Source organism: Lolium rigidum, chromosome 7, assembly GCF_022539505.1.
Source record: "Lolium rigidum isolate FL_2022 chromosome 7, APGP_CSIRO_Lrig_0.1, whole genome shotgun sequence".
NCBI lineage: Eukaryota > Viridiplantae > Streptophyta > Magnoliopsida > Poales > Poaceae > Lolium > Lolium rigidum.
The window spans coordinates 250127132-250154813 of record NC_061514.1 but is presented as its reverse complement, the minus strand read 5'-3'; positions in this window follow the sequence as shown (position 1 = coordinate 250154813).

Below are 27682 nucleotides of genomic sequence, written 5' to 3'. Positions count from 1 at the left end.
CTATTAGGTGTGTTGGGGACACAAGAGACTTCTTGCTTTGTGGTTGCAGGGTTGCATGAGAGGGATATCTTTGACCTCTTCCTCCCTGAGTTCGATAAACCTTGGGTGATCCACTTAAGGGAAACTTGCTGCTGTTCAACAAACCTCTGCTCTTGGAGGCCCAACACTGTCTACAAGAATAGAAGCACCCGTAGACATCAGTCCCTCACATCACCGCCATCCCCTCCGGTTGTCCCGATTTCTGTCACTTCGGGGCCTTTGGTTCCGGACAGTGACATGTGCATACAACTTGTAGATACAATCTAAGCAATAATTATAAAGCTCAAATCTAAGATCATGCCACTCGGGCCCTAGTGACAAGCATTAAGCATAACAAGGTTGCAGCAACAATAACTTCACAAACCTTATAGATAGACTAATCATAATGTATCATCCATCGGATCCCAACAGACACAACACCGATTACATCAGATGGATCTCAATCATGTAAGGCAGCTCATGAGATCATTGTATTGAAGTACATGGAGGAGAGAATACCAACTAGCTACTGCTAGAACCCGTAGTCCATGGGGGAACTACTCACGGAGCATGATGGAGGCGGTGGCGTCGATGGAGATGGCTTCCGGGGGCACTTCCCCGTCCCGGCAGGGTGCCGGAACAGAGACTTCTGTCCCCCGAATTGGAGTTTCGCGATGGCGGCGGCGCCCCTGGAGTCTTTCTGGAGTTTCGTCAATTGGTACTGCGTTTTTAGGTCGAAAGGGATTATATAGGCGAAGAGGCGGCGCAGGAGGGTCGACAGGGTGGCCTCCCCATAGGGGGGCGCGGCCAGGGTCTGGCCCACGCGGCCCACCCTCCTGGTGGCCCCCTGGCTCTCCTCCGACTCTCCTTCGGTGTTCTGGATGCTTCCGGGAAAAATAGGATGTTTGGCGTTGATTTCGTCCAATTCCGAGAATATTGCCCGAACAGCCTTTGTGGAACCAAAAACAGCAGAAAACAGGAACTGGCACTGTGGCATCTTGTTAATAGGTTAGTTCCGGAAAACGCATAAAAACATTATAAAGTGCAAGCAAAACATGTAAGTATTGTCATAAAACAAGCATGGAACATCAGAAATTATGGATACGTTGGAGACGTATCACGGGGCCGTCCTTGAAAGCTGGCAGCACCCTTGCGCTGGCTGGGTCGGAAACATCCTTCAGATAGAAGAAGCCTCCGGACCAATACCGCGCAGATTCGTGGCGGTTGGTGGGCGGATAGATGCGGCCAGGCCGGAGCTTGAATGTAATAGTTCCGCATGTGGCCAGGGAAGAAGTTTGCGGAATTTTCTCCTTCTTGACGGAGAAGTAGTACTGGAAGAGAGAGGGAGTTCTGGGGTTACCCGGAGGTGGCCTTCGCACAGCGTCACATGATTGCTGATGGCCAAGATGTTGTTTGGCGAGATGTTGTGAGGTTGAAGCCCGTACGCCTTCAGGATTTCCATGAAGAAGTCACTGGGAGGAAAGGAGAAGCCCCGCTCGACGAGCGCCTTGGTCACCACCATCTCTCCGGCTTCGGGAGCAGGAGTCAGGGCACCCGGAATTGTACGCCAAGATCCAAACCTCAAGAATCCCTCCGCCTCGAGGTTGCGGAGTTCAGTTTCTGTGGTGGTGCAGGGCCACCACTTTCCCTTGGCTTCGCTATCTCGCGCGCGAGCCTTGGATTTCTTGGCGGCAGCTTCCTCTGCCTTCCTCTCCATTTGTTCAGCCCCGGCAGTTTCTTCCGGGTTGGCCGATGAACCTTGGATGTTCTTGCCGGAGTCCTTTGAAGGCTCCAGCTGGACTGCGGTGAAGGGAGGAGGGGCGGAAGATATTGGTGTCGCCATGATCGGCTCAGATGCAGATGGTGGCGGAGTTGATGAAGACATCTACAAGAAAATGCGAGTTGACTGAACTTAGCCGGATCCATCACTAACGCCCTAATCATATTTACCAAGTACGACGAGAAGATGAAGCTCGAAAGACCTACCGGAATGGTTTCCACGGTGGTCGGAGTCGCTGGCGGTGAATTTTTTGCTGCGGTGGCTCGCCGGACTTAAGAACACGACGAACGTACTGGACGAACCGCTCGCGACGGCGCACGAACTCCGGCGATCTTCCGGCGAAATTCCGGTGCGACGGAGGAGGAGCTCGGAGGCGGCGCTGAGATGAGAAGTGAAGGAGGGCGAATGGAGGATTAGGGTGGACGATGAGATATTTGTAGGATGTGGGAGGAGATTCGTTCTCCGCATCTTGTGGTCGGAACGCAAGTGTCGCGCCGTTGGATGGCTGACACGTGTCGAAAACCCTAAGTGGTGAAAATGGCTAAGGATAAGTTACCGCTCAAATCTCCCGTAAATGGCGCCAAAATTGGCTGAACCGTTTGAACTTTTCGAGGTTCCGGGTAACAGTTTGAAAACTGTCAAACTATTATCTCAGCAGGGAAGTAACCCGGAGACGCGTTGTGAAAATGATGTCGATGGATGAAGTCCCGCGGGATAAAGATATTTTCCGACTAAAAGTTGGGAAAGAAGAAAAAATGAAGTTGGAGTTCTTCAAGTTTCCCCGTGTTACCAAGAGGATTGTTGGAGGCTACGAAGCTTTGGCAAGGCGGAAACAAGAGGTGAATCTCGAAGAGCGCTCTCCTCCTTTCCGTCCTCGCGCGTAGGCCGCGCTTGCGCTCCGCCTCCTGCGGTGGCACCATCCGCTTCCCACACAGCTCCAGCTCCTACAGGGCGGCGCGTTCCACAGCGGTACGTGCCTCGAGGCGGACGCGGCCGGCCGCCTGTTCCTCGTGGTTCTTGTTCCGATGGCGCATGGGCTCTTGTCGGCCGCGCTCCGCCGACGCAACAGCTTCCCGTGCGCGCCGCTCGGGCGAGGGGAGCTGGATGAGGTGGCGGGCTGCTCGCATAGCGAGGAGGTCGCCTAATCGGCGACGACCGGCCCGACAGGTGGCCTCATGCTCCTTCGTCACGGGCGTGAGGTCGGCGAGACGCTCCTCGACGGCGGCATTGATGTTCGCCAGCGCGAGGTCCTCCGCGTCGACGGGCTCCTCCTCCGCCCCTCCTCCATGGCCTCGTACCAGCCGTTCACGGTCTCGTGCCAGCCGGCCGCGGGTGCCTCCACCATCTCCGCGTCCTCTTTCTTCTTCGCCGCCTCCTCGGCAGCGACGCGGAGCGCCTCATCGTCGGAGACCCAACGCGCGTCTGGCTGCTCCTCCTCCGTCCGCTGGAACCTGGCCCGGGCGGCGAGGGAGAGCTTGGCCCACGTGGCCTGCAGGGTGCGCGGTATGGCGAGGGCGCCGCAGAAGGTGTATGATACTTTCCATTGTGACTAGTCTAATGAGTTTAGCCTTTATGTTTTCACTCCTCACCTCACATATTATCTGTTCCCAAAATTTAAATGGGTCTATTGTTTGGATGCATGCACTGCCAATGCATGAATTCTGTTTCCATAATTTTCAAAATACTATAAGAAAACATTTTTGTAATTTTTAAAAACTGGATCATACGAACCGTGTTTAGAATAGTACTATTTCCCGCTAGAACTGGTAGAGTTGAACGAAGTTGCAGCACAACGTGAAGGGCAGGGTTTCTTGATGTTATGGTTCAATGTGCAAATTTGCCTGCGAACAGGGTTCTTCATGAACAGTTTTTGACTTAGAAAACCGTTTATAAAAAAAGCAGTTTTCTCGATCACTTGGGATAACGAAATCTGAATGCTTTGGGGCTTTGGCGAAGGTGCTGTCTTCTAAAGTCACGATGATGCGTCATGAGCTGTTGGCACGTACGTCTCCGTCGATGCTCGCTGCCGGTACATATACAAAACCACGTGCAATCCCAAGAGTATCGGGTACGCGTATCTCATACTCCGGCAGGTACAGCGAGATGTTTTACACGTACGTACGGTTTGGTCAAAGAGCAGGAGCGCCTCGTTTATGTGCCGGAAATACTATAGTACTGTACAAGAACTCGTTGGCGTAAAGAAGAATGTCGAATCGTATTCGCGTCAGTTATAATACTATACTAGTACAACGTACGGAGTATTTACTTTTTTATTGCGCAGGATCTGAACAATTTATTTATACTAGTACAGTAGTAATGGAAACGAACGTGGTTTCATTCCCTGGACTGATCGTGTAGTGACAACGCCAATAATTGTGTCCAGCGCGTGTGTGCGCAGCGGCACGATGAAAGCATTTGTCGGGTGTCGAGAAAGTAGGGCGGGCTGCGGGCACAAAGGCACGCGGGCGGCCGTTTTCGATTGCTGCTTTTCCCTCTCGGCTCGCCCGCTATTCCAATGGTGGAGACCGGCCGCCGGCGGCCGCGTTCGCTGCCCCGTGTCGGGGTCGGTCCATTTGCAACATCTTTTCATTATTCCAAGCAAAGCCCAGGTAAACCTTGCGTCGTTTTTTATGTGAGAGCGTCTCCAGCAGGCGAGCTATAAGACTACTTTAGAGCATCTCCACCAGTGTTTCCGATAGCGGCTTCAATAGTATTTTGGGGGTCGGTAACACAAATGGGCTCGCACGGGTGCGCTTCAAACGGCGTCGGCTAATTTTGAAGCACAATAGAATCACCGGCAACCCCGTGCTGGCTCCTTCGCTAAGGGCGTGAATCGGGCGTGTTGGCACCTCGCGGCACATCTGAAAACGAGCGTGGGCTCCGCCTGATAGCCAGACACACCGATTTCCCACCTCCTATACACGCCCGAGCCGACTCCCACCGCTCTAGATCGCCGCCGCAGCCCCCTGCTTGCAATAGACACTGCCGACTGTCTAGGAACCGCCGTCCATCGACACGACCGCCACCCCCTTCGAGTGGCGGCCCCTGTTTCGCCCGGAACAGAGCTCGCCGCCACCGCGATAGTATCGCCCCGCCCGCAAGGTGTTCGTCTGATTGCCGCGATGGACAGCGACGACGAGATGATGGTGCAGCTGTTCACGGAGGAGCAGAACGCTCAGTCTGTTCGGTGGCAACAGCAAACATGTTGCGCGTTCGTCAGCCTTTCTTCGTCGTTCCTCGGCGCGGCGGCTCAAAGCCAGGCAAGAGGAGGAACATCAACCGACATCGTGAAGCCGACGCAATGCTGCTTGATGCCGACTACTTCAACGACGACGCGGCTCATTCGCCGAAGGAATTTCGGTGCCGGTTTAGGATGAACAGGGAGCTGTTCTTGAAGATTATCCACGGGGTCAGGGAGTACGACAAGTACTTCATGGCCAAGAAAGATTGCACAAATTTGTGGGGCTTCACCTCAATTCAGAAGTGCACTGCTGCAATGCGCAGTCTTGCATATTGAGCTTCTCCAGATACAACCAATGACTACCTATGGATGGCAGAGTCGACATGTACAGAGACTCTCTACAGATTCTGCCTAGCCGTCATAGCGGTGTATGCTAAAGACTATTTGAGAGCACCAAGAGAAGATGATACAGCTCGGATCCTGCAAAAGAATCCAGCAAGAGGGTTTTCTGGGATGCTTAGAAACATTGACTGTATGCATTGGGGCTGGAAGAATTGCCCTTTTGCTTGGTAGGGGATCTACAAGGGGCATACTTGACAAGGTATCAACTTGTCAATGCCTACGGGTTATAGGCTAGGGTTTGGTTAGAAGTAGAGGGCAAGTAGATCTCGAAGGTTTCAGCCGAAAAGTACTCGACGATTATGAAAACCAGGGTTTGTGAACAATGATTCGATGATCTCCTCGTCCCTCGACTCCCCCTTTATATAAGAGGTGGAGCCGAGGGTTTCGTTTTGTACAAGTTACAGAGTCCGGGACGGTTTCTAACTCATCCCGCCAGATTACAAACAACACTTCCTATTACAACTCTACTTTCCTTAATATATCTTGGGCTCTCGAACCTTCTTATTCTTCGGGTAGTGGGCCTTCATTAAACCTCGGGTACTATCTTTGGCAGGCCCATTTGGGATGCCTATGTCAGTAGCCCCCGAGATTTTGCTTGAATCGTAGAGTCAGGGAAAATCTCCACTGTTTATTTTTATTCGACAATTTAAACTTTTCTATATTTCTTTATATAAATTTCTATATTGTACAGGGATATTGGTAGTTGGGGCTAGTTCATCTGACGGATTAGGTACTAGTTAACTGCTCTAGTGGCAATCCGCAAAAACCTACTTCAAGATCACGTCCCTGGACATGATCTCGGGATACTGGTGCAAACTTCGACAGGTGCCGCTTAAGGTCTTACCATTCTGTCGAGTCCCGGTCAAATTTATCGAGTACCTAACGCGTCCGTTAGGATTTTTCTTCGTATCTGTTGATACGGATAAAAGTAGCAGAGCGCAGTCTTCGGCGATGCCACGCCCAGCAGAACGGATCTGGGGTCTTACCTTCGCAAATTTGCAGCATTCAGAATTTGATCGCAACTTTGGCGTTCTGAGAATATATTGTCGAGTGCTTTTCCGGCTGTTGGAATGGCACATTTTATCGAATCAAATATGACTTATATTAATCTCCCGATGGGAGTATATGTAGGGGGGAGACTTGCATAGGATCTTCTTGTTAGGTGAGATTGTAAGATCAGATTATAAAAAACATATTTATCAAATGCGAAAAAATCAAACAAAATTATACAACATACTTACGGACTGTATCTACAACTCTAAAAAAAATCAGCTCAAAATTCAATCAACTTTTAGAGAAACAAAAAGGATAAATTGTATTGTGAATAGTGTCAGCTTTGGGTGAATAGTATTTCACACTATTCATTTCCAGATTTATCTTTTTTGGCTCTCTAAATGTATGTTGAATTTGAAGCAGCGATTTTTTGGGGTTGCATATATAACATAGATGTATGTTGTCAATTTTGTTGAGAATTTTTGAACATGTATTTTGTCCTCAAAAAATTGATCTCATAGATCCTATCTAAAGCAAGATCCCACCCAAGTTGTCCCCGTATATGTAGAGTTAATTATAACTCGAAATATACTCTCTTGCTTTTCTATCTTTCTTCCTTTTCCTTTTTTAATTTCATCGGGCACGCGAACAGCGTTCCCGATGGGAGTAGCCCCCGAGGCTACAGCCAAGAACTTGTGCTTGGTTGTAGGCTCAACATTTTAGTCCCCCTGTCGCTATATTGTCATTATTTCCCGATATTCTCTTTTTTTTTATCTCTCGGGTGCGCGAACAGCGCTCCCGATGGGAGTAGCCCCCGAGGCTACAGCCAAGAACTTGTGCTTGGTTGTAGGCTCCCGCAATTTCTATATTGCCATAGTCGAAATTTTACTTTTATCGAAGTAGCCCCCGAGCATTTGGGCAAAAACTTGTATTTGACCAAAGGCTCCCAAAGTATTCAAATAACTTCTCCTGTCGCCATTCTCCTTTTATTTTTCCTGTCGACATACTTTCCTTTGTCAAATTCACTTCATCTCTATTAATGGTCGGGATTTTTCTGCCTTGTGGGTCCATTGTTCCCACCACGTTGACACGTCGTGCAAGTGGGGGACACACGTCCTCCGCTTTTCCTGGCGCACGTACGGTAACGCCTGTGCTATTCCACCTCAGTAAAAATACCTTTTTACCCTTTTATCTACTAGATCTTTTTTCACCACACGATTTCTTCATCCAACGGTGCATTACTTCTCCCGAATCCTATATAAACCTTTCTTCAACCTCGGTCCACTCCTTCGCTTGCGCCGCACATCCGTTCCCCTCTGCAAAAACTTCCTTTGCGCCCAACTCTGTTTGATCTTCCGCACGCACTAGCATTGCTTTTTCCAGTGCTGTTGATGCCACCGCGCACGCGACTCACTCGCCACAGTACTCCAGAATCCAAGATGGCCGCTGAAGATCTTGAATGGGAGAGATCTAAAATCTCCAACCAAGACGTCAACATGCTGAAGAGGCTTGGCCTGATGAAGAAAGAAGACGCCATCCGCTTTCCCAGCGAAGGAAGCTACCCCAACCCTCCAATGGAGTACCGGGTTAGTTTCGTTGATCATCTCATCCGCGGCCTTTCTACCCCAATCCACGATTTCCTCCGCGGCCTTCTCTTTGTCTATGGGATTCAGCTGCACCAGCTGACCCCCAATTCCATCCTTCATATTTCTATTTTCATCACACTGTGCGAATGCTTCCTTGGAATCACTCCAAATTGGGTTCTTTGGAAACGCATTTTCTGCCTCCGCCGCAATGGCTCCCACAACGCTACTTATAACATAGGTGGTGTTGTTCATCACATTGATTACTTCGATGTCAAATTTCCTGATTCTGTCCAAGGATGGCGCAAAAGGTGGCTCTACATACACGAAGAAAGTGCCAACTCTGTAGAGCACAACATAGTCCCTTTTGACGGAAGTGCCAAAATTCAACGCCGCCGCTCTCGGGATGCTGAAGCTTCGAAGAAGAGAAAAAGGCGACGAAGCACTTATGTCTCGTATTCATCAGCTTCAAAATACTCGAGGCAAAGAGCTATCTGGTGTCCAAATTACTGCCTATTTTCTTCGGATTAGAGTGCAGCCTCTTCAGGCTCGCAAAAATCTCCTTTGGACGTATCTTTGGTGAAAATGACGCCAATAGGCTGTCGAAAGATCTTTCTGTGAAGGACTTGGAAAAGCTGATTCGAAGAATTTCTTCGCTGAGCAAGAGGGATCCTATTCCTTCCTCTTGCCGCGTGGAACCATACAGCTCCACCAATCCTCTCCCCAAGGTATTTTGTCTTCTCGAATTTTTATCTTGTTCCGAACTTTTCCTGCATCTCATTGTTTTGATATCTCTCTAATTTTTCTTTTGTCGTTATTTTTCTGCAGAACCATCCTACTATGGATTCTCTTCCTCCTCTTCACGAGGGTGGAGATGTCGAGGAAAGGGCCGTTGTCGCCGATGACAACCAGGAGGCCCCCTCTTTTGTGAATGAACCCGCAGATTCTCGAAAATCTGCGGGATCTATTGAAAAGGATGCTTGCTTCTGAAGGTACGACATCAGCACAATCTCCTCCTCCTGCTGTTTCTCCCAAGAACAAAAGGAAAAGGAGTGATGTCGAAGATTCCGGGACCTCTCAACCCGAAGAAGTTGCTCCTTCACCGCAAAAGGCAGCGTATGACCCATATCTTGAGAGTCTCATCAGTTCGTGAGTTCCCTGTCTTTTTTCTCTTTTTTTTTATTTTCCTATTCGAAGAATTTTGTTTGCCTTGCTTTTTATGCTTGTCACCTCTTTTTCCATAGTGATGATGATGAAGAAACACCAACTTTGGATGTGATCTGCTCGAGCGAGTACGTCACATACTCTAGTTATTTCGGAGAAGCCAGTTGAAGGAGAAGAATCTTCGCCTCCTCAACAAAACGTCGGCACATCTACTCCTCCTTCGAGCCCCCTTGTCCCTTCACCGAAAAGGGCAAGGACTGAAGCAATTCCGGAGCCGAATCTCCAATCGAGTAGCTCTTCGAATCCTCTCTTGGATGATGTAAGTTCTCCATACTCTTGTCACTGTCTGTACTTCCTCTGTTTGCTTCTAAATGCCATTATATTTTTCTCATACCGAAATTTTCTTGCTTTGTCCTTTTCTTTCCTTAACAGCCCATGATCAAAGAGCTTATTCGCATCGGTGCTCAATTCATTGGGTATCGTGAATATGCTCACCAAACTGAAGGTGATGCCTTGCTTGCTTTTCTTTTTTACCATTACTCTGTTACTCCTTTGTTGCCGATATTTTATCGAAATTTTAACTTTCTTGGCAGAAAAATTGGCGGCTATCAACGATCGTGCCAATGCACTGGCTCAAAAATTAGAGCAAAGTGAAGAGGCTCGTAAGAAAGCCGAATTAGACGCTGTTCAAGCTAAAGCCGAGGCTGACAAGGCCAAGACTGAAGCTGCTGGTGTCGAGGATCTTAGAAAGAGACTTCACGCTGCCGAGAATTCGTTGAGCGAGCACATAGCTGCACAATCTGCTCGCGAGGAAGCGATCCTTAAGCGTATAAGGACGCAAAGTCGCCGCTTCCTCAGTAAGTATCTGAACCACTTCATATCCTTTGTATTTTCTTCTTTGCATTCATCTGTTGCTCAATAAATTTCTTTCTTGACAGATAGAACAGCTCAAGAGTTTGAACTTGAAGATCCCGACGATGATGCCCTTCTTGACGCCCTTTCATTCCTCGAGTTTCATGGGTCAGAAGCACGCGAAGGCATTGATAATGCCAAAGCAGGGCTGTCGCGGCTCTTTCCCTATTTCTTCCCAAAGAAAGAGGAACCCGCGACTTTCCTTAACTTGGCCAAGTGCTTTAATCCACCAGAAGATCTTGGGCTGAGGGTGCGTCATGAGAATATGAAGGTCGCCGTTGAGAGCACTGTTGCCTTGGTAGCCAATAGCCAGCAAACTATCGACTGGGCGAAAGTTGGCGACAACGAGCGAGATAGAACAATCAAAATGGAAGTCGCTGATCAAGGCGGCTAAGCCCAATACGAAGAAAATCCTGGCCTATCTCGGGATCAAGCCGTCTTCAACTCCTAGCTCATCAAGGCCGGAGGTCTAGTTGAATGCCTCTTTGCTTTTTCTTTTTAGCGTACCTCTTCCTTTTTGCGTTGTCGCCGTAGTGTTCTTTGGCGATAAGTGCTTCCGTAGGTCTGTAGAAGGTCCTTCTTTTGTAATAGACATGTATATATTATGGGAATGAATGGAAATCTATCTTTACTCAGTGATTGATGTCGAAATATTTTCTTTTTTCCAGTTGATTTTTGACAATTATACGCCAGCTCCAGCTCCTGGTCCTTCCAATATCTCGCCTTCTTCTCACTCAAAGAGAGCTTTTGCTGGTACTACATCTGCCGAAGATTCTTTACCGCAAGAATTGGATGAACTTCGGCAACAACTTCAGTATGCGAAGAAGCAAACACTTGTGATGATGGAGAAGTCTCGCAAGTCATCTGAAGCCGAAAAAGTTGCACTTCAACAAGCTCACGAGGCCGTGGCTGCCAGGGAAATTGCTGCTTCCGAGGCTGAAAAGGCAACTACTCGAGAAAATTTCATGCTCGAATTACTGAATGAAGCCAGTGCAGATATGTCGGGTATGTTTGTTTCGTTCTCACTATCTTCTGTCTTCATGCTACGTCTCTTGAAGTTTTCTGTTTCTTTGTTTTCATAGGCTCCTTTACTGATACTGTTGCTGAAGAAGAAAGGGTAAATACTAGGACAAACCTCCTTGTTAACCTTTCCCTTGATCATGGCTCTCTGTTTTGGGCTACCCCAGAGAGGACCCGCCAAATTGTCAGATTTCAAGATCGCGCCTCCCAAACTCGCGACTTTCTTGACTTCTGTACCAAGACCTTGTCTATGGTGTATAATTCCATGTTTCCTCGGAATGTTCAGCCAAAGACTCTTCTCGAGTTAATGGAAAAATTTAAAGATGCCCACAGGATCCATGACTTTGTCAAAGCTCAACTGGTAGCTGGCGCCAGATTTGCTCTTATCATGCTTCAGATCTGCCACTCAAAGCTTGATCTGACCCAAGTTGTTGCGAGAGTCCATGAGAAGGTACGGCGCCGAAGAGTTGGTGTCGACCGTATTAACACGAAGGTTTCACCCATAGCTGAGGAAATGATTGAAGACCTTCTTCGGATGGATGCCGACTTTTTGCAGATGGACATTATGCTGATTTTCTTGGTGCTGCTCCCGAAGAAGACAGGATTACCCTTGACAATATATTGAACCATGACTAATTTTTTCCTTTGGTAACTAATTCTTCCTTGTAAATCGTGATTGTGATTATATTGTGAAGCGAACATCATATTTCTATATTTGTCTAGCCCCGAGTGTTTTCGGTGACTATTCGCTGTATTTGTATAGTGCGAGGTTTTGAACCAAGGCAATAATATGTAATTTTGGCGAATATCAGCCCCGAGCTTCTTTATTTAGTACTATTTTGTATTTTTATTGACTCACGAGGTATTTTAATACCAAGGCGAGGCTTTTCTTTATGCGAGGAACTATATTGAAATTCGTCGGGTTGGAGATTTGAGCATGTCGAGAAAGAAAAGTTATATTGACACTATCTTTATTATATTGCAGCACCACGAGCCCGCCTCATTAAAAACCTTTCCCGGCCCCACTCGGTGCCCCGAAAAAGGAAAAGAGTGCGTCCGAAAACTCGTGGGCGTTTCGGTACATTGAAGTTTTACAAGGACTATATTTTAGCTCTAGGCGTAGAACCGCCTGAGTTGCGCCACGTTCCGGGGGTTTTGCTCCTCCACCCCTGTCTTCTTGTCCTTTATCCTGTATGCTCCTCCGCCGATCACTTCCGTGACAATATAGGGACCAAGCCATGGTGATTCGAGTTTTTCATGACTTTTTTGTGTGAGCCGAAGAACTAAGTCTCCCACTTGAAAGGATCTTGGCCGCAAACGTCGACTATGGTAATTCTTCAAGTCCTGTTGGTATTTGGTTACTCTTGATAATACTTCGTCTCGAGCTTCGTCGAGTGCGTCTACATCGTCTTCCAATGCTGTCTTTGAAGTTTCTTCATTATACCCTGTGACTCTAGGGGAGTCGTGCTCTATTTCTATTGGTAGTACTGCCTCTGCTCCATGGACCAGGAAAAATGGTGTCTCTTGTGTCGCTGTATTTGGTGTTGTTCGGATGCTCCACAACACACTTGGTAGTTCTTCTGGCCACGTATGTCGAGCTTTTTCCAATGGTCCCAATAGGCGTTTCTTGATGCCATTGCAGATGATGCCATTGGCTTTCTCGACTTGCCCGTTGGTTTGAGGATGTGCAAGCGACGCAAAGTGCAACTTGATACCCACTTCTTTGCGGTAATCTTTGAATTCGTGGGATGTAAAGTTCTTGCCATTGTCCGTGACGATGCTTTGTGAGGCACTCCAAATCTGAAGACGAGGCCTTTTATGAATTTTACTTGCGGATGCTCCGTACGGCGAATTTATCGGCTTCGCTTCTATCCACTTTGTAAATTTGTCGACGGCTACTAGCATGTATTCCTTTCCTCCTGGCCATGATTTGTGTAACTTGCCCACCATATCGAGTCCCCATTGTGCAAAGGGCCACGACAATGGTATTGGTGTTAGTTACTGCTGCTTGGAGAGTGAGGTTTTGCGGCGAACCTTTGACACGCATCGCAAGTCCTTACTATTTCTTTGGCGTCCTCGATTGCTTGTTAACCGGTAGAATCCTGCCCGAAAAACCTTGGCTGCGATGGCTCGACTACTCGCGTGGTGGCCGCATATTCCTTCGTGTACATCCTTTAGAATTATTCTTCCTTCTTCGGGTGTGACACACCTTTGCAGGACGCCTGAAATACTCCGCTTGTACAATTCTCCTTTGATCACCGTGAAAGCTTTGGAGCGTCGAATTACTCGCCTTGCCTCAAGCTGGATCATCGGGTGTTTCTTTGCTGAGGATGTATGATATATATGCTTGCATCCAAGGAACTTGTACCATCATCACCAGCTCTTGTTCCTCTTCATCCTCCGTGGTTTCTGTGAGGGGTGTCGAAGTTTTCTCTTCCTTTGCTTTTTTCTGCAGCCTTTTTGGCTTTGTAGATCTCTCTGCTATTTCTTCCCAAAATACTCTTGGCGGGACTGGGAGACACTGCGACCCGATGTTTGCGAGGACGTCAGCTTCATCGTTGCTCAATCTACTGATGTGGTTTACCTCGCATCCATCAAATAGCTTCTCGAGTTCATTGTATACCTCCTTGTATGCTACCATGCTATCGTTGACTGCATCACATTGGTTCATAACTTGCTGGGCTACCAATTGTGAGTCGCCAAAGATTTTTAATCGAGTTGCACCGCAAGCTTTCGCCATCTTCATCCCGTGTATGAGGGCTTCGTATTCTGCTTCATTGTTAGATGCGTTAGGGAACGTCATCCGAAGGATATACTTCAATTTGTCGCCTTCAGGTGATATAAGTACTACTCCTGCGCCGGCTCCTTCTACTCTCTTGGACCCGTCGAAATTCATGGTCCGGGTTCTCGACAAGTGCAGGGGTCCTGTGTTTTGCGGCTCCATCCACTCTGCGATGAAGTACGGCAAAACTTGCGACTTGATTGCTTTTCTTTTTTCATACGTGATGTCCCGAGGGAAAGTTCTATTCCCCAAAGGGAGACACGACCCGTAGCTCTGGATTGTTCGGTATATTTGACAAAGGAGCCTCATTGACCACTATGATCGGGTGTGCCGAAAAATAGTGGCGCAATTTTCGTGCTTGTTGTGAACACTCCGTATGCTAGCTTTTGGTACTGAGGGTACCTTTGTTTTGACGGCGATAAAACTTCGCTGACGAAGTATACTGGCCTCTGTACTCCGTGGAGTTTTCCTTCTTCTTCTCTTTCGACAACTAGCACCGTGCTCACCACTTGGGGTGTGGCTGCGATATATAGCAGGAGGGGTTCCTTGTCCTTTGGCGCCACCAAAATTGGTGGTGTCGAGATTTTGCGCTTCAAATCTTCGAAGGCCCTGTCGGCCTCTTCGTTCCACTGGAATTTGTCTCCTTGCTTTATCAGAGCGTAAAATGGTAACGCTTTTTCTCCCAGCCTGGCGACGAATCTGCTCAAAGCTGCGACTCGCCCAGTTAGCTGTTGTATCTCTTTCAACTTTGTTGGCTTTCTCATTGTTACAATAGCTTGTATTTTATCGGGATTTGCTTCAATCCCTCTTGCTGAGACTAGAAACCCCAAGAGTTCTCCTGCTTGGAACACCAAAGGAACATTTTGTTGGGTTCAACTTCAAGCAGAATTTGTTGAGGTTGTCGAAAGTTTCCTTGAGATCCTCGATCAGTGTTATCCCCTTTTTTGATGTTATGACGACATCGTCGATATATACTTGCACGTTTTTCCCAATCTGTGTCGCCAAACACTTCTGCATCATCCTCTGGTATGTTGCTCCCGCATTTTTTAGACCAAAGGGCATTGTTCTATAGCAAAACACGCCGTAAGGTGTAATGAACGCGGTCTTTACTTCATCTTCTTCTTTCAATCTGATCTGGTTATAACCAGAATACGCGTCCGAGGAAGGAAAGACGTTCGCATCCAGCCGTGGAGTCGATAATTTGATCGATCCTCGGGAGGGAAAGTGATCCTTTGGACAATGTTTATTGAGACACGTAAAGTCGACGCACATGCGAAGGACCTTAGTGTTTTTCTTTGGCACCATCACAGGATTTGCTACCCATGTGGCTTCTGTGAATATCTCTTTGATAAAACCAGCTTCTTGTAGTCGATTGATTTCGACGAGCATAGCTTTGCGGTTTGGTTCGAAAAACGCCGCAAAGGTTGTTTGATTGGTCTCGCTGATGGATCCAAATTTAGGTGGTGCTCGGCAAGTTCCACGGGTACTCCTGGCATGTCAGCTGGACACCATGCGAAGATTTTCCAGTTCTCACGGAGGAACTCGACGAGCGCGCTTTCCTATGCGATATCCATGTTGTTTGCGATAGATGTCGTCTTTTTCGGGTCTGTCGGGTGAATCTGCACCTCCTTAGAATTTTTCTCTGTATTGAAAGTTGATTCTTTATTTGGTCTTCCAACGTCTGGCAGTACGTCGTAATCAGTCATACTTTTTGACGCCGAATACTCAGCTTGCATCCCGAAAGTTTCGATAACCGATGAAAATCCTTGTCGCACTTATCGGCTAAGGCGAAGCTTCCTTTGATCGTGATTGGTCCCTTTGGTCCGGGCAATCTCCACAACAGGTATGTATAGTGTGGTACTGCCATAAATCTAGCATATGCTTGGTCGTCCCAACAAAGCGTGGTACTTGCGATGGAAAATCCACGACTTCAAACTCCGGTTTCTCGATTCTATAATTTTCTCGGGTTCCAAAGCTGAACGTCGAGGTTGATCTTCCCCAATGGGTAACTTGGTTTCTCCGGTGTGATGCCGTGGAACCTTGTGTCCGTTGGCTTCAAGTTTGCTAAGGATATGTTCATCTTCCTCAATGTATCTGCATACATAAGGTTTAAGCTGCTGCCACCATCTATGAATACTCGAGAAACATCAAATCCCGCAATAACTGCTGGCAGAATAAGTGCTGACTGCCCTGGTCGAGGAACTTGCTGCGGATGATCCGCTATGGTGAAGCCGATGTCTTGCCCTGACCAATTGAGGTACTCAAGCTTGTTGGTGGAGGCATTTTCTCCGCCATGAACACCTGTCTCGAGATTACTTTTTGAGTTACGTTGGACGGCCTTCCCTTCTGAATCATCGACACCGCTCCGTTTGAGTTAGGATCGACATAAGGTGGTGGTGGAGGTGCTGCCGCTATTCTGAGCTGATGCCGATTGTCGTCTGTAATCGCGGGAGGTGGTGGTAGGTGAACTTCGCTCCTGGGCTCCCGAGGATTTCTCCGTGCTGCTCGAGCATGAGCGTTTTCTCCATATCTGAACATTGCCTGAAAATTTCGACAGTCTTTCTGCATGTGCCCTGACTGTCTTTTCCCATTGCTGTCGAGGAAAAAATGCATCAGGCACGGTCCGTTCAGCATTTCTTCGGGGGACACGAAAGGTCTTGGAAACCTTGGCCCGCTATTTTGTCTGTTGCGGGAGTCGTCCCTATTATCGCTTCGCTGCTCATTGCTTCTCTGATAATCATCTCTATTGTTTCCTCCTGTGTTTGCCCGAAATCCTGCCGAAATTTGCCACTGGGCGTCATAGTTCGGATGCTGCCGAGGAAATCGTCGCCTCGATTGATAATTTCGACCACGGTCCTCCTCTAGCGACCTGTGCCGTTTATTGTGGACAGCATCTTCTCCATCCGCCCATCTATTTGCTATCTCCATCAACGCGGATACTGTCTTTGGATTGGTCCTTCCCAAGTCCTCGACAAAATCTCCACGTCTAATTCGTGCGACAAACGCATCTATTGCTCTCTCGTCAGATATATTTTCTGCTGAGTTTTTGATGATGTTCCACCTTTGGATGTATTTTCTCATTGACTCATCTGGCTTTTGTCGACATGCTCTCAGCTCTTCTAACGACGCAGGTTTTTTGCACGTAGATCTGAAGTTCTTGACGAATACGTCCTCGAAATTTTCCCAACTGTCGATAGATCCTGGAGGAAGCTTTTTGATCCAAGATCGTGCAGCTCCACTTAAGTGCACCTGAATACTTTGCATGGCTGTTGCCCTAGTCCCTCCGAGTTAACTTCACCGTCTCGAGGTAATCAACTAGCCAATCCTCCGGATCCTGCAGGCCGTCGAATTTTTTGAAGTGGTCGGGCAACTTAAATCCCGAAGGGACTCGAGTTTTCGTACTCTCCTTGTAAAGCACGGCAAGCCGCACATATCCTCATCGTTTAGTTACGGGGATTGTCGATGTTCCCTTCTGCCTTGCCGTGCTCTGTCTACTCTTGCTTGTGCTTGTCGTATCTCTTGCTCCACTTGGTCCTTCGACGTTTCTGTCTGCTGCTGCCGTAGGTCGTGGACTATTTTGCCTTGCGGCTCCTTCGGTGGTGTTGATACAAACGCCGTTCCCATGACTTCTTGTCCTGCTATCGCCATGTTGTACAAAGCCTCCCTTGGATCTCCTGGAGGTGGCACTGGATGCAAGGATAAAAGCTTGTGTCGCCATATACCCAGCTTCTGGTGTTTTAGGGATAATATTCCCTCTTGTGTCTATCGACATAAAAGACATGTCGAGATTTTGAACCAGGTACTCTCTTTCTCCTTCAGGTATGTGTTGCAACCTGGACCTTGCTCTATTCCGAGCTTCTCTATGACTATCTCCCGAGGTTCTAGATTGTCGACTTAGATCTGCCCTTCTCCTGCTGGATGCAGAAGCTGCCTCCTTTCTTCTGTTCAACTCAGCTGTCTGTTTTTCCAATTATCTGGCAGCTCGTGCGAGTCTATATTGATAAGCCTGCAATTCTTGGACTGTGGCGGTTGTCGTCATTGGCTCCGAACCATCGACGGCTTTTGCAGCCCTATCCCGGGCCGTTTGTGGAAGTTGAACTCGACGCGTGGTGTGGGCCCGACATATTTAGTGCCCATACCTCTCCTTAGATCCGAGGGATCGACATAGGGATTACCCAAATCGTCGAAAGCCTCCGATGTTTCCTCTTGATTTTCAATGGCATAAATCCGATGATATTTTGTGCTCAGATCTATGTTGGGTTTGGTGACATCATTGTTGAGATTGATGAAGACCTTGCCCACTGTGATAGATTTGTCGATGAAGACGTAACTGTCGACATCGCTTGAGCCATCGCTTATATATGAGTCCGCAGATGACTCAAACGACATGTCGCTGAAGATCTTGGCGAGTTTCTCTCTTGCTCTGGTGCTGACGTAACGTGTTGCCGAAGTTTCTTCTTCTCCTGACTCGGTTGACGATGCATAGCTTGAAAAATCGGAATCGACCGCCGACGATCCCGACGAAATCGGAATTTCGACACGATACGATCCTTCCTTCCCGACGCGAAAGTGAAACCTTCCGAACGTCATCTCCATGGGCTCCGCCAGATACGCATATGCATCCAAACGGGAGGGTGGGTGAGGAACAAAATCAACAAGACCAGCAGCGATCTGTTTACCTCGATCCATTGTTTTGCTTCCGGTTGACGATGTCGAAGATCTTGAACGTTCCATCGAGATCAGATCCTTACGCCTCTAATTCCCACAGACGGCGCCAATTGACAAGGTATCAACTTGTCAATGCCTACGGGTTATAGGCTAGGGTTTGGTTAGAAGTAGAGGGCAAGTAGATCTCGAAGGTTTCAGCCGAAAAGTACTCGACGATTATGAAAACCAGGGTTTGTGAACAATGATTCGATGATCTCCTCGTCCCTCGACTCCCCCTTTATATAAGAGGTGGAGCCGAGGGTTTCGTTTTGTACAAGTTACAGAGTCCGGGACGGTTTCTAACTCATCCCGCCAGATTACAAACAACACTTCCTATTACAACTCTACTTTCCTTAATATATCTTGGGCTCTCGAACCTTCTTATTCTTCGGGTAGTGGGCCTTCATTAAACCTCGGGTACTATCTTTGGCAGGCCCATTTGGGATGCCTATGTCAATACTAGTGAGTGCAGTGTCATTCTTGAGGCGGTGGTAGACCATGAGCTTTGGATTTGACATGCATTTTTTGGCATGGCAGGAACAAACAATGATATCAACGTGGTAGACCATGAGCTTTGGTTCTCTGGTGTTTGCCAGGCTAGCTGAGGGACAAGCTCCTGCCGTGAACTTTGAGGTAAACAACCACGCATACAACAAGGGGTACTATCTAGCTAATGGTATCTATCCGATGTATGCTACATTTGTGAAGACAATTCCCTCTCCATCAAACGAGATGGAAGCCTATTTTGCAACATGCCAGGAAGCAGCACGCAAGGATGTTGAGCGTGCTTTTGGGGTGCTTCAGCAGCGTTTCGTCATTGTCAGGTACTCTGCTCTCACTTGGTCTGAGGCACAGATGTGGGAGGTGATGAACACCTGTGTGATCATCCACAACATGATCATTGAGAGCGAGCATGACACACCTGTGCAGGATGATCATCCATTTGATTATCAAGGGCCACTAGCTGAGGTAGAGCATGTACCCCAAGAATTTGCTGATTTTCTTGATATGCACAATGAAATTCGAGATACAGGTGTCCATGCACAGTTGAAGGGCGGATCTAGCTGCGCATTTGTGGGCGAGAAGAGGAGCAGCCAACAATACATGATTTTATTTCTATTTGTTCACCTGTATGAATAATTTAAGTACTATTTGTTTATCGGGTTGTATAAATAATTTAAGTACTATTTATTTAATTGATTGTATGAATAATTTAATTCTATTTGTTTGATTGATTGTATGAATAATTTTATTTTATTTGTGTGATTGTATGAATAAAATATGATTGATATGTTATTTTAAAATATTGTAAAAATAAAAAATAGGGCGCCGCCATTTAGGAGGCGGAACAACGTCCCCATATGGAGGATGCACTGCCGGCGAACCACATATAGCAATGCCGGCATCCCTGCCGGCGACTATTTGAGGTTGCCGGTGGAGATGCTCTAAGGACCACGACTGGCCACGATTTTTGAGGCTGGCACTTCCCGAAGGCCGGACGAGTGGACTGAGCATTTCTAGATTCCTCTACACGCAAATTCTAGAGCACAGTGAGCATTTTTAGAGAACTCAGTAAACTGCAATTAAGAACAATCTATATCTTGAATGCTTTTGGAGAAATATCTCAACTCAACCGAGAGAATCTCTAGCTGCGTTCCCCAAAAGCGTCCCACCGAGGGTTTTAGAGGGTGGTGGATATGTCTTCGTTCCCAGTCGCGCGTCCCAAAGGTTCTTTCCGCCTGGCACGGCCCAATACGATGTTCGGCGCCCCGAGCCCGTCCCCGGTCCACAGGGGACGCTCCGGACGCGCCGGGCACAGCGAGAACCGAGGCGGAGAGTGGCGGACCCGACGTGTCAGCGACACACGAATGACGCTCAAATGTTTCCTACCTAGCAACGATGCAGTTGTCGTGAAGGAGAACCGTCGCAGTGGCAACCACGTCGATCGATGCGCGAACCACTGGAATGGGGTGAACTCCGCGGAACAGCAACCGCATCACTCTTCGATATCTGCGCTGCTATTCATCCCGCTTAATCAGACCCGTACGTATGCGCATTTTGATCTACAACCGACCGGCGCCATTGATCTCTCATCTCCTCTCTGACCATGAGAAACCTCTCTTTGCCATCAGACATCGATAGCGAGGGGTACCCGTCGGGATGGCGTCATTGGTGGGACAGAGTTGCAACACCTAGCAGCTCTAGTTTCCCACCGACGAACAGCCAGGATCAGGATTGGGAGGCCGACGACGGCCATGAGGAGGAGGGGAAGGCCGTCGCTGACGATGGCCATGAGAAGGAGGAAGAGGAGGAAGAGGCTGAGGAGGCGGCGGCGGCAAAGAAGGAGGTAAGGACCCGGGTGGAGGCGAAGGCGGAGGCGCAGCCGGCGAGCACCGACGACGACGAATACAACAAGGACTACTCGTCGGAGGGCGACACAAATTCCTCCGACGCGTCGAACGACACCGGCTCTTCGGAAGAGGTGGCGAGCAGGAAGCGCCTCCGTGAGGACGATGAGGTGGGGCCATAAAAGAAGAAGTAGTTTAAAAAATTAGTTCATATTTTCCAAAAAAATTATGTGTAACTTGTTACAATATATTGCACTACTTTGAAAATCTTGATTGTACCTACAAATTCCTACTCTCTATCGAAATAAAAATGCAAAAGAAAAAACAAATAATGAGTTATTTTAATGTTTGGAGGCCGCGTTTGGGGAGCGACGTGGGGACGCTTTGGAGACGCGGCTGAAGATACTCTAAGAATATCAATTTACAAAACTGAAAGGAATGACTGCTGCAATAGGACTCGCGTAGGTGAGGAAGTCAATCGACAGGAAGCAGCAACATTGCACGTTACACTTTGGAACGCCTGCTGTTCTTCAGTGGGTGTATCTATAAGATTCCACAGTTCTAGCATTGTCGAAGCAAAATCTTGAAGCTGCAAGGATCATGTTACCGGGGTGTTACAGATTGAATTAAAGGATGCAACACATTACACATTTCTAAGATGATGCAAAATACTGACCTTTTGCATCCTCTGAATTTTCATTTCACGTAGTCTATTTACAGACGATGATTGTCTAACGATTGTAGTGTTGCTCAGGTTCTTTGATCCTTCAGCATATGTCTGAAACCTGAATTGACAGTACAGTACTCTATATGGGTTAATAACCAGGGAGTAGTTTTATCTTAGAACTTGCCAGGTCCTTTTTCCCCAAAAAGGGTCTAAGGCTAACATTAACCATGGATGCCATATGGGTTACTGATTCTGATGATGGTACAATAGTTTAAGCAGTAAGCGAGCGAGATCGTGTTATGGGAGTAGTTGCAGAAAACTTACAGTACATGATGTTCATGAACTACATGATTGAGACATGCATGTTCTCATTTTGACCACAAGGTCATTCAACATAATTGGGCTCAAACTTTCTAAGAGGTCTAATAGTCTGTCTTCTAGACTTCAAAAATATTTCAACACAGCACCACATTGTGTGAAGTATTTTCTTTAGAAAGCATTTTCCTCTTGCAGACGTCATGCACCTCAATAACGACGATCCATTCTGATCTAGGGAAGAGCTTTTCAAAGATTTAGAAGCAGATGGAGCCTTTGGTTTCTTCATATTTTCGTTTGATGTTCAGTCACTGCAGAAAGATAATGATTAGTTCCTCCAGGGAGTATTAATGGTTATTTAAAAGCAGATTATAGTTGGAAACAAATGCTTATCTAAGTTTTCAAAAAGCAGACACATTGTGGTCAATAACATAGTTTATCCTCTAATAATATTTCAAAAAAAGAGTTTATCCTCTAATAAGATGTGCTTCAAATTCTGGCCTTAAGAAGATAACAGGCTATCAGGTACTCCGAATTTTTCTTTCAAGCGACCCCTCACTGGGTCGATTTTCATTACCATGGCGATAACAAAAACAACATATAACCAAGTATGTTCAGAAACAGCTAAGAGACTGTCAACAGCCGGATTTTTAAGTCCAAATCCTATTATGCCATTCATCGCAATCCCATGAATATTGTTTTTGCGAGACATAATAGATTGATATCACAGAACATCATTCATTACAACATCATAGTAGTCTTACAAATAAAAGGATCGCATGATCCAGTCTCATTACAATAATAGTTGATCTACTGATCAATTACAATACACATAGCGGAAGCGAAATAGCGGTTGTGGTCCATCTGTTCCACATGCAACTGTTGACGTCAGGAGTGGTCATAGTTGTCGTAGACGTCCTGCTGTCCTTCATCCTGGTACTGGGGCTCATCTTCATAGTCTGGCCATTTGAATAGCCAGGGACACAGCCATGAGTACTTTAAAGTACTCGCAAACTAATACTAGTGTAAACACTATCAACTATAGTAAGGTGGTTCTAGCTCTAGGTTCATTTGCATAAAGCCAATTTTATTTCATAAATATTAAATAAACAAAGACTCTTCATTTGCCTAACTTAACTCAAGTGGGAACATTAGTGTCATTCCCACAACTCTGTTGTGATTCAAAGTCAAAGTTACCTTTCAATTCAAGTCACAAGTCACCATTCATATTTTGGAAAAAGAACTGATGACGGAACAGTATGGCCTTTCCAACTGTCCATGACCGCGGACGCGGCTATTCGAATAGGTTTACACTCTGCAGAGGTTGCACACTTGTGCCACAACATTTGATTACATCAATCAGGGATAACCTTGAATAATCATAAATCGGTATGCGGATCATCAACCATTAACCTTTCACTTACACATCCTAGTATAGGAACCTCTCCCCATGAGCTTGGCCTCCCGGTGATAGCCAACTGTTATCCCGGGAACTGCACAGGGCTTGGGTCGTACATTCACGTCATTTCATTTTCAACGGAGGCAGCCTCAGCATAACCTCTATGACGCTTGTTCAGAGGGAACCCATACTAAAACACATAAATTTTCAGCTAAAGCCTTACCCATAATCAGGTATTGTGGGGGTACTTGTAAATTGGAATGGTATCGCATCCGAACCCAACCATCAGTTTTTGGTAAATTTTACCAAGTCATTCACAAGTCATATTCACCTTCAAAATCTTTCAATAGAATGACTCATCATTCCAAGGTTTTCAAAGTCATTGGTTTTCACAAGTTCCCATCTAGAGTATCCATTTTAATTTTAGCACTAGCAACTAGTCATGAGGGATGCTACTAGCTTTAATTTCTCTAGGCTAAATTTGATGCTCTTGTGCTATTCTAGACCAAGTGAATCATGAATCAAAAAGTAACCTTGATAAATCAAATTCAATAAAGCTTGTTAAGTAAAAACTTGGGATAGGACCATTAAACATAGAGAAAAATGGGGTGGTGCCTTGCTCTTGTAGAGCTTTGCACTTTGCAAGAATATTAGTTTGCCTTGATTGGGGTAGTGATAAAGTTCTCTTCTTCTTGGTAGAATACCTCCTCCTCTTGATAGTCTCCGGTATCAGCGTCTATAAACGAATACGAGGATACAATCATCAAACAATACTTAAGTAGACTTAATTAGCCTTAATGGCCCACACAAGATGATCTAGCATCATCCCAATCATTACTCAACATTAGACTAGGGTTTCTTATTAGGGTTTGGAAAACAACTTCTCTTATTGTATTAGAGTTTCTGGAGAAATAATTTCCTCTCATTGAATCTTCTTAAGATTTAACTTCCTCAAACCATAAAGTATGAGTACATGTGGACCAAGGTCAACACTTCATATTTACCATTTGGGGGAAAATGACTTAAATGAGATACTTCATCTCATACAATTTAAATCCTACTTTGATATAATACCCTCAAGTAAGAAATGATGAGACCATGTAACTAAGGTCATCACTTTACTTCACACTACTTGGGAAGATGATTTAAATGAGGTGCTACACCTCATAGATTTAAAATCCTAAATTTAAAAATATTTTAAATGGGCTAGTATTGACTACGTAGCAAATTTTTGATTCTAGCCCATGATCATGCACACAACTAGGTCATGTTTTTAGATATTCAATTTTTCCAAGTGAAATGTGATTTATGAGAGTTGGAATCAACTCCAAATTATTTATGGTTGATTTTTAAGAATTATTTGAAATCTGAAAAGTCCCTTCCTTGTTATTTTTTCTACTTTAATTCTACAGAAGTTCTAGGGTTGAGACCAGCTTAGTTGTTTAGGGTATTTCATAAGCTTTCCAAATATATAAATATCATCGAATTTGGTTCAGTAGAATTTGTTCTATGTAATTTTGAATCAAACACCAGTATTGAATTTGAAATAAATTAGTTAAACAGAATTCAAAATGGTGGGCTAGGCGGGAAAGAGAAATGGGTCAGGAGAGGGGAAAAAGGTTGGGCCGGCCCAGCTAGCGTGTCCCGCATGCAGCGGGCCGCTTGACAGGTAGGCTCCACCAGTCAGTGCCTCTTTAAACCCGAAGCGGTACACGCGCGTGTGGGATGTAGGATTAAAGACAGATCGGACGGCTTACATGCGTCGTCTACGTCGACGAGAGGGGGTACTGGCACGACGGATGAAGGGGGTCGGCGGCGATCCTGGGCTCCGACGAGGCTCGGCGATGAGGCAGGACGACGTTGCAGACGACGGCAATGTCAGCGGTGGTTGTGGGAGCTCCGGGGATGGGCGAAATCAACGGCGGCGTCTGCGGCGGTTCCGCGGGCTCCGACGACAAATTGGTGTGCTCTGGTGGATAATGTGGACGGGAAAGGAGTGGAGGAGATCGAGAAGAAGATGGGGAGCGAGATGGTGTGGAGAGTGAAGGCGCGGGGGCTCTCCTTTTATAGGGTCGAGACGAGGCCGAGGCGGAGCGGGGCAGGTCATGGCGGCGACGGCGCTAGGGGTCGCAAAAGGGAAAGGGAGTGGGCGTGGACGGTGCAGCAGGGCTTAGTGATCATCACGCGTGTGATGGCGAGGACGGGGGTGGACGGGAGCAGGCAGGCGACATTGTCGTCTCCTCAGTACCGTGGCGGAAGGACGGTGACGATGGCGATGGTGACAGGTCGAACGCGGGCCAGTGATCATGTCCAAGCGCTAGCTGGTGGTTAGGTGAAGCTGCAGGCGAGAGGAGAAAGCTAGGGGTGGACGACAGCGACGAGGCGATGCAGCGCTCTAGCGCGCTCTGCGTCGTGACCATGCGCGTCATGGCATGTACTGGGCGTCCTGGGCGTCCTGGGCGTGGTCTGGGCACGTCTAGGCTGGCCAATGCCGTGCGTGTCTCTGGTCATGGAGGGTATAGGCATGTGTAGGGGAGTGTAGGGAAGCTCGTTGACATGGTGGAGGTGCCCCGAGAGGGCAGGGGAGAAAATTGGCATGATGATGTCAATGGTGGCCGGCATGGTTTAATATTGATCATTTCTTGCTCTGGTCCTTGTCTCCAAAGCCTGGCATGAGGTACTGGGGGTAAGAGGAGGTCAATGGTGGCCAGAGTAAAGTTGGTTTAGTCTAAAACCTAGTGGGTAAAAGCATGTATGATCAAAGTGAGTTAATGCCTGCCAAGTGTTTGTGTTAATGGGCGCATGAAGAAAATATTTGAATTTTTCAAATCTTTTTGGTGGAGTGGATTTGAATAATGTTTGGAGTAGAATGGTGGTGGTGGTTTGAAAAATGGTGCTGGTTTGCAAAGTTTCAAAATGGGGATGATCTACACTTTGTTTCAATGTTGCCACTTGTCACCTTTATATTGAGCAATGTAGGCAGAATCAACTCTGATGGTCAACACCAAAAATGTTCATCTTTGTATGGTCTTGGATGAGGTGGAAAGAAGTGAGAGGTTTTAGTTTAAGAATCTTCTAATCCAGGGGCTCAAAGTGGGCATGATGATATAAAAGCTCAATTTGACCATTATCATATGTAGTTGAATTTTGATATTTCCTTTGCTTTGATTTGTTTTTCTTTGATGCAAACGTGTTTTTTATTGATATATTAGTGTTTCACAAGCATTGGCACAAGCCATGGTGGCCTTGGTTAAGGATTTGCAAAAATGGCCATAGCCTCATATGAGGTGATATTCACATTTTCCTTATTCTTCTATTTTGTTCCTCTTGCTTTACTTAGGCATGGTCTAGGGTCCACTTAGGGTTAGATTAGGTTTAGAGATGGTTTCAAACCATTTGGGTAGAGTATGAATGCATAGGTCAAGATTTGGTAATATGGCTAGGTGCCACATATGCTTCCATGCATAATTTTCTTTCCTTTTTATTTCACATTTGACTGAGTTGGTAAGTATTAGGTTAGGTTTGTTTAGGCCTTTTAAATCATCCAACAAGGTAGAGCAATGCCTAATTGATTATTAGCAAATATTAGCCATAGGCTTACATAGGCCTTTTCTTTTTAATTTAATTTATTTTTATTTTGTTTATAATGAATGGTGAGAAGAGGGATGAGGTTTAGGGTTTAGTGGGGTCTAACAATGGTTCACCACCATTTATAAAAGTAAGAATGGTATTGGTCAAGATTTGCATATTAGGACTATATGCCCACATATGTCTTTTTATTTTATTTTTGTTTCTTCATATTTGATTTATTTGGTTTTGAGAAGGTTAGGGTTTAGGGTTTTGGAAATATGTTCAATGCAATAAACAAATAATCATGGAAATAACACAAGGATTAGGTATGAGCACTATGCATAGCATCATATGTAGTAAAAGTTTTTGTTGGTTCCAAATTTTGGAAAAAGGAAATTCATTTTCTTCTTTGTTTGAAAATTTGGGATGTTACAAACCCTTCCCCCTTAAACAAATCTCGTCCCGAGATTTTAAGAAAAGTTAGGTTCCTAAGAAAGATTGAGCAATTGGATTCACAGGAAAACATACTTGGCATGGCCTGAGGGGCTTCCTGAGCTTCCGTTGCATTCATGTGGTAGAGACGGCCGTTGTGGTTGTTCTGATTCCTTCTGGCTGCGAAGCTGCGCTGTTGCTGGGCAGGTGCAGCAGTATTGGGGGCAGTCTTGGTAAGTTTCTTGGGGCACTCATTGGAGTAATGTCCAACAGTTCCACATTCATAACAAGTCACAGTTGACTTGTCCTTTGTGGTGACGGGGATGGCATTGCTTCCAGTTCTCGGGCCATTGTTGGTGTTGTTGTTGTTCCCATTGTTGTTGTTGTTGTTGTTGTGGTTGCTGTTGTT